The 6854-nt window shown below is 54.7% G+C and overlaps 1 pseudogene; it reads left to right on the top strand.

Moving 5' to 3' along the window:
- Window positions 1-3016: 3016 nt before the first annotated feature.
- Window positions 3017-4316, top strand: LOC135576393 (olfactory receptor 14A16-like; annotated as a pseudogene).
- The last annotated feature ends 2538 nt before the right edge of the window (window positions 4317-6854 follow it).

The following is a 6854-nucleotide window of genomic DNA, read 5'->3' as shown; positions in this document are numbered from 1 at the left end:
CCTCTTCCTCATCAGTGAGTGTATAGGTGATGTGCAGTCACTTCAACATTGCCCATGTTGTTCTGCCCTCTCATGCTGACTCCTCAACCTTCAGCTGGCATTGTCTGTCCCCAGGCAGAGAGAGCTCCACGCATTCCTGCTGGTCTCTCATATGAAGGAAAACTTCCCCTCCAAGCCCAGACCTCTGGCATTATGAGTATCAGACGCCCAGGGCCCCACAGTTTCTCCAGAAGATGGTATTTGTAGTGCCCTTCAACTCCACATCCTGGTATCTTGGGAGAGACACCCTTATCAGGGTAAGCTGTCTGCATGCAAACATTATGAGCTGAACAAATAGAGCTTCAGCCAAGGGACAGTGAAGACCTTGAGAAAATCTGGTGTTCGCCCATCAGAAAGCTCTAAAGATTTAAAAAGGGAAGTGACCAGTTCTGTATCGGGGCAGGAGAACAACCCCATCCATCAGGACAGAGCAGGACCTGACACGCTGAGCAGTGACCCTGAGGAGAAGGGCCTGGGCACTACAAGGTCCCCACACCAGCCCGTGGTGCACGCTCACCATGAACAAGGCAGCCGCACACGGGGCTGCATGAGGAGGAGCGTGGGGACCCAGACACCTGCAGGTCTCATTCCGTTCAGTTCAGCACTGATGTGACCCCACACACACGGGTGTGTGCCAGTGTGCGGCTTCCCAGTTTGGAGCAGCAGGGAGGAACTGGAGAGTGCAGGGCTGTGCCAAGGCAGGTTCAGGACCTTGTGCACATGCTGTGGGGTGCTGAGAGACCTGGGCTGCTTTGGCCCAGCAGCGCTGGGGAGGCTGCAGCAGTGCAGGAGTAGCCTGAGAGTGCTTGAAGGGCGGTTTCAGAGGTGGTGAAGGTTTCTTCATAGTGGGAAAGAGCTTGAGAAAGAAATAATGGCCCAAAGTGCAGCTGGGGAGGTCCAGGCTGGACATGAGCAGAAAGGAATGTGATGGAAGGGCAGTGCTGTGGTGGAGCAGGTCAGCAGAGGGAGTCTGCATCAGCCCAAGGCTTTGTGCTTCAAGGAACAGCTGGGGAGGATGGAGAGATCTCATCAAACGAAGGAAGATGCTCAGACAAGAGCAAGGTGGGGCAGCAGGGGGGATGTCTCCAGCCTGCAGGGACAGAGGTGCAGGGGATGCCACAGCACAGGACAGGCTGTCATGGAGATGATCACAGGATGGAAAGAGGCTGAAAGCCCCACCAGACATGAGCTCCTTCTGCCCTTGGCTATGGCTGTTGTCTGCACCTCTGATGCCTGTGAGGAGACACCTTGTCCTTGCAGCACAGGGGCCTCATGGCCTCCTTGTCCCCAGCCAGGAACCTGGGAGGTGTGGGACCATAGTCCTGCCCTTGGCCTTGCACAGCCCCACATCACACTGTCCCAGGAAGGGCCCTGGGCAACGAGGGCAGGACAGGATCTGCCTTCCCAGGGCTGAGGGTCAAGGCCTGGCCCTTTAATTAATGAAACACATCCAGGTTTACTGGTTATCAGAGAGACCTTCACCTTGCTTTTCCTGACCTGTCATTCTGCCTCCAGTTTTCTGCTCTAACCAGATCCTAGGAACAATTTCTCAGTTGTGTCTCTCAGTGTGACCCATTAATGCTACAAGAAACTTTGGAGTTTACATCTGAGTTTGACTTCTTGAGAAGATTCTTCAGCTTCCCCTCAGGGTCTGATGTCCATGGACTCAGCACCAAACCCACCAGAGGGGTCATATTAAAGTGCCTTGGGCTGCTCCTGTGCTGCTGAGCTGGGCTGGGCTCCTGGGACACAGGGAGCTCATGGAAGCGGCAGCGCTGCAGAGAGACAGCTCTGCCCAGGAGCAGCTCCTCTGCACACGCAGCAGGGCTGAGGGCTCTGCCTGGGGATCTCAGGAGACAAGCAAGGCAGAGAGAGATTAAAGGTGGTCAGGATTGGGAGGATGACTGAGAGCTCCCTGGAGGAGAAACCTTTGCAGCCCTCGCCATGGTAAGTCTCTGGGTGCAGGGCAGTGCATCTGTAGCTCCTGGAGGCATCTCCTGAAACTGGCACAGGCACAGCTTGTGGGATCTGTAAATACGGGGCTCTTGTCAGGCCATGTTGAACAGCTGTGAAGCTGGGTGAGCACCCAGGGGTGCCCAGGGCTGTCCTGCAGAGCAGGGTCCCTGCACCCCAGGGCTGTGCCAGACCAGGGACTCTGCCGCCTGCCAGGGTCAGCGCTCAGCCTGCCCGGGGAGATCCCACGGCAGCAGCTGTGGGTGGAAGGAGCGACCCCCGGCAGGGCAGGCAGGGAGCTTGTGGGCTTGAAGGGGGCTGTGTGGGTCAGGGCTGCTCAGAGCTCCAGATCCCCCCACAGACATGGCAGAGAGTCCTTCTGAACAATGACATCAACTCATGAAAAGCTGCAAGGGAAGGAGTCTGTGCTTTCAGTTTTCCACTCTTGCTCGTCTGGGTGTGCAGTGGGAGATGAGGATTTATTTCTCTCTTTGGAGCAGACACTGAGACCCCAGTTCTCGTTAGGACTTGTCTGAGCTGCTCCTGAGCCCCTGCACACACAGAGCTGCCCCTGGGCAGTGCCAGGAGGTGTGAGCAGGACAGAGCTGAGCACACAGCGGGTGGGACGGGGTCTGTGACACTGACAGGGAGCAGACCAGGGAGAGACACACAGCTGCAGGCAGCACAGACATGGGCAGGGAGAAGGAGCTCGTACCAGATATGCCAGGGATGGTATTTAGGAACCCCCCTGGCATCCTCTGCAGTGCAGACACATTTCCCAGTGCAACCCCTGGTGTCCTCTCCTCCCCAGCAGACCCTCTGCCCCAAAGCCATGGGGTCCAGGTCACGAGTCTCCATCTCAGCAGCTGGACCTCCAGGTGAAGGGTTCCTGCAACGTGGTACTCAAAGAAGGTGCTAAAAGTACTTGCTCTACAGTGTGATAATGTGAGTGGCAGCAGCACAGCCGGGTAAGGAGAAGGTTCCACAGCATGCCCGTCTGCCTTTCTGTCCTTGCTTTATTTTCTGGTAGCACTGCAGTGTTCTTCCCTGTTTCTCCACCTGTCCCTGGTGCTCTTGCTCTCTGGGGTTGGGGTGGGAGTGTGGGTCAGTTTTTGTTCTGACACCGACTCAGGGGGCTTTGCCCTAGAGCTGTGTTCATGGAAACTAGTTGCCCAAGCTGCATTTTAAACTGTGGTGAACTGTTTTTCTCACTTGGTAGAAAGAGAGAATGAGCTGAAACATCCCTCCATCAGGGAGGGGCTTTTCCATGATAAACAACATGATATTTTCCCCAGAGAAATCTCCCCTAACTTGTTACTGCCTTTTCCTCCTTGCACAGGTCCTCATGCCCACAGGCAGCCAATGTCCAACAGCAGCTCCATCACCCAGTTCCTCCTCCTGCCGTTCACAGACACACGGGAGCTGCGGCTCTTGCACTTCTGGCTCTTCCTGGGCGTCTACCTGGCTGCCCTCCTGGGCAACGGCCTCATCATCACCACCATAGCCTGGACCAGCACCTCTACACCCCCATGTACTTCTTCCTGCTCAACCTCGCCCTCCTTGACCTGGGCTCCATCTCCACCATTGTCCCCAAGTCCATGGCCAATTCCCTCTGGGACACCAGGGCCATTTCCTATTCAGGTTGTGCTGTGCAGGTCTTTCTGTTTTTGTTCTTCATTTCAGCAGAGTTTTATCTCCTCACCGTCATGTCCTACGACCGCTACGTTGCCATCTGCAAACCCCTGCACTACGGGACCCTCCTGGGCAGCAGAGCTTGTGTCCACATGGCAGCAGCTGCCTGGGCCACTGGGTTTCTCACTGCTCTGCTGCACACAGCCAATACATTTTCACTGCCCCTGTGCAAGGGCAATGCCCTGGACCAGTTCTTCTGTGAAATCCCCCAGATCCTCAAGCTCTCCTGCTCACACTCATACCTCAGGGAACTTGGGCTTCTTGTGGTCAGTGCCTGTTTAGCTTTTACGTGTTTTGTGTTCATTGTGGTGTCCTATGTGCAGATCTTCAGGGCCGTGCTGAGGATCCCCTCTGAGCAGGGACGGCACAAAGCCTTTTCCACCTGCCTCCCTCACCTGGCCGTGGTCTCCCTGTTCATCAGCACTGCCATGTTTGCCAACCTGAAACCCCCCTCCATCTCCTCCCCAACCGTGGACCTGGTGGTGTCAGTTCTGTACTCAGTGGTGCCTCCAGCAGTGAACCCCCTCATCTACAGCATGAGGAACCAGGAGCTCAAGGATGCCCTGAGGACACTAATGTCTGGATTCTTGTCAAAGACATTAGAATTCCCATATTCTGCATATCACTCATGACATGACTCATGACAGGTCCAACCAAATACAAAAGTATTTGGGGATGATTGGAGTTGAGGGAAGGCTCATTTGGATTTGATTTTTTAACTATATTAATATTGCCCACAAAGAAATGTTCGTCCCGCTTTTAATTGTCTGTACACCTTTATACTTCAAGTCAAAGACCTTGTAAATGAGAAGTCGTGCTCTCTGTGGATCTAAACAAAATAAACAACCCTGCAGTGAACTATTTGTCTGAGATCTTTCCTCTGCAACCTTTGTGAAGCTCAGCACAAGGTGTGTGTGCAAAGATGGAGGAAACAGCCCCAAGATAGCAGGTCCACCAGGCAGCACCAGCCTCGTTCTTTACAGAGTCATTCCCTTTCCACTCCCACACTCTCCTTCTCATCCCTTGTGTTGGTGCAAGGCCTGAGTGCTCTGGCAGCTTGGTCACCATCCCGCTGTGTGTCAGTGCTGTGACCAGGACAGGCAATGGGCACTGCTCTGACAGTGCTGGCCTCAGAACAGCATCTCCATCAGCAAGGGCATCTCCTTAGCACACTGCCTGAAGGGTTAGATCTTCTTCCAGAGTTGTTTTAAAGAACATGCCTAAGGAACAGACTCACAAGATGCTCATTGTTTTGCTTGTTTCTCTGTCGGCTCAGTGTGATGAGATCATGTTCCCACTGTGGCTTTCGAGGGACTTTGGGCTGTTTGTTCAGGTGTTGCTTGTTGGTGGCCAGCACCCACACAGATGGTGAATAAGTCAGAGTCCCTCTGAGCAGCCTCCATGGCCACCCAAGAGCTTGTGTGGGAGGCGGTCAGTGGCAGTGACCACCATCAGCTGGGGCTGCCTCCTAGCCTGACCAGTATGGCCCTGCAGAGTCACCACAGCCCACTTGACCTACAGAGCAAAACCCCCAGCTCGGGGCTGTGGGCGGCGTGGGGACAGGGTGCAGGAATGGCAGCCAGGCCAGTGCAGGCCAGTGCTGCCTGAAGAGCCCCGGGGCCAGGACTTGGTGCTGTCCTGGGGAGCGGGGCTGGCACAGGGAGCTGAAGGATTCCTGGTATTGGGACATCCTGAGTGTCGCAGCCAGAGAGACACTGTCACTGACCCCCGTTTCCTCCATTTCGTTCTACAGGGCCTGCCCAGATGGAGCTTCTCTGCTGGGCTGGGCTGGAAAGTGCCCCAGAGAGGGAAACACCAGTGAAAAGCTGAAGTGTGTGAGCATGCAGGGTGGGGGCACCAAACTGGGAGGAAGGGCTGACACACCAGAACGCTGTGGTGGCATCCAGCGAGACCTGGACAGGTTGGAGGACTGAACAGAGGAGAACCCGAGGAAGTTCTACAAAGGCAAGTGCAGGGTCCTTCCCCTGGGGAGGAATAACCCCAGGCACCACTACAGGTTAGGGGCAGAGCTGCTGGAAAGCAACTCTGCGGAGAAGGACTTGGGAGTTCTGGTTGATAACAGGTTGACCATGAGTCAACAATGTGCCCTTGTGGCCAAGAAGGCCAGTGGTACCTGGGTGCATTGCAAAGAATGTGACCAGCACGTCAAGGGAGGTGAAGCCTCCCCCTCTGCTCTGCCCTGGTGAGGCCGCATTTGTAGTTACTGGGTCCAGTTCTGGGCTCCCCAGTTTAAGAAGAACAAGGAATTACTGGAGAAAGTCCAGTAATGGGCTACAAAGATGACGAGGGGTCTGGAGCATCTTTCTGATGAGGAGAGCCTGAGAGAGGAGGTTTGTTCAGCTGGAGAGGAGAAGTTGAGAGGGGATCTTATCAATGTTTATAAATATCTCGAGGGTGGGTGCCAAGAGGAAGGACCAGACTCCTTTCACTGGTGCCCAATGATAGGATGAGGGGCAACGGGCACAGGCTGAAGAACAGGAGGTTCCATCTGTACAATGAGGATAAATTTCTTTACTTGGAGGGTGACAGAGCCCTGAAACAGGATGCCCAGAGCAGGTGTGGAGTCTCCTTCTCTGGAGACATTCAAACCCACCTGGACATGATCCTGTGCGATCTGCTCTGGGTGAACCTGCTTTAGCAGGTGAGTTGGACTGGATGATCTTCAGAGGTCTCTTCAACCCAAACAAGCCTGTGATTCTGTGGGGCACACAGCAGTGGTCTCGCATGGCCAGGCCTGCTGGGAGAGACATGAAAGACCAGGAGAGCAGGGTCAGGCCTGTGCCCATGTTCCTGGACACGCTGTGGCAGCTGTCCCAAGGCATTCGTCACAGATCAGCCCATTGCAACCATCATTTTGATTATTGTCCTCTCACCACACCTGAGAGAGGTTGTTTGTCCCTCCGTGGAAGGACTCTGAATGACTAGGTCAGAAGCCTGAGTGTGCACAGAGGGCAGATGGGAGCATGCACACTGTTTGTGGGGGGAAATGAGTCCAAATGAGCACAAATGCCTCAGCTATCACTGTGGGGACATGGAGGCCTGTGGGATGGTGTATCAGGGTCACTTCATGTTGAGAGTAACTTCCCCAAGAAACCACCTGAATGCAGCACTGGGATGTGCTTCCTTGAACCGAGGTCAGTGTGACCTCC

This window comes from Columba livia, chromosome 25 (genome assembly GCF_036013475.1).
Source record: "Columba livia isolate bColLiv1 breed racing homer chromosome 25, bColLiv1.pat.W.v2, whole genome shotgun sequence".
In the NCBI taxonomy this organism is placed as follows: domain Eukaryota; kingdom Metazoa; phylum Chordata; class Aves; order Columbiformes; family Columbidae; genus Columba; species Columba livia.
The sequence above is the reverse complement of the archived record's forward strand: the minus strand, read 5'-3'. Positions and strand labels throughout refer to the sequence as shown.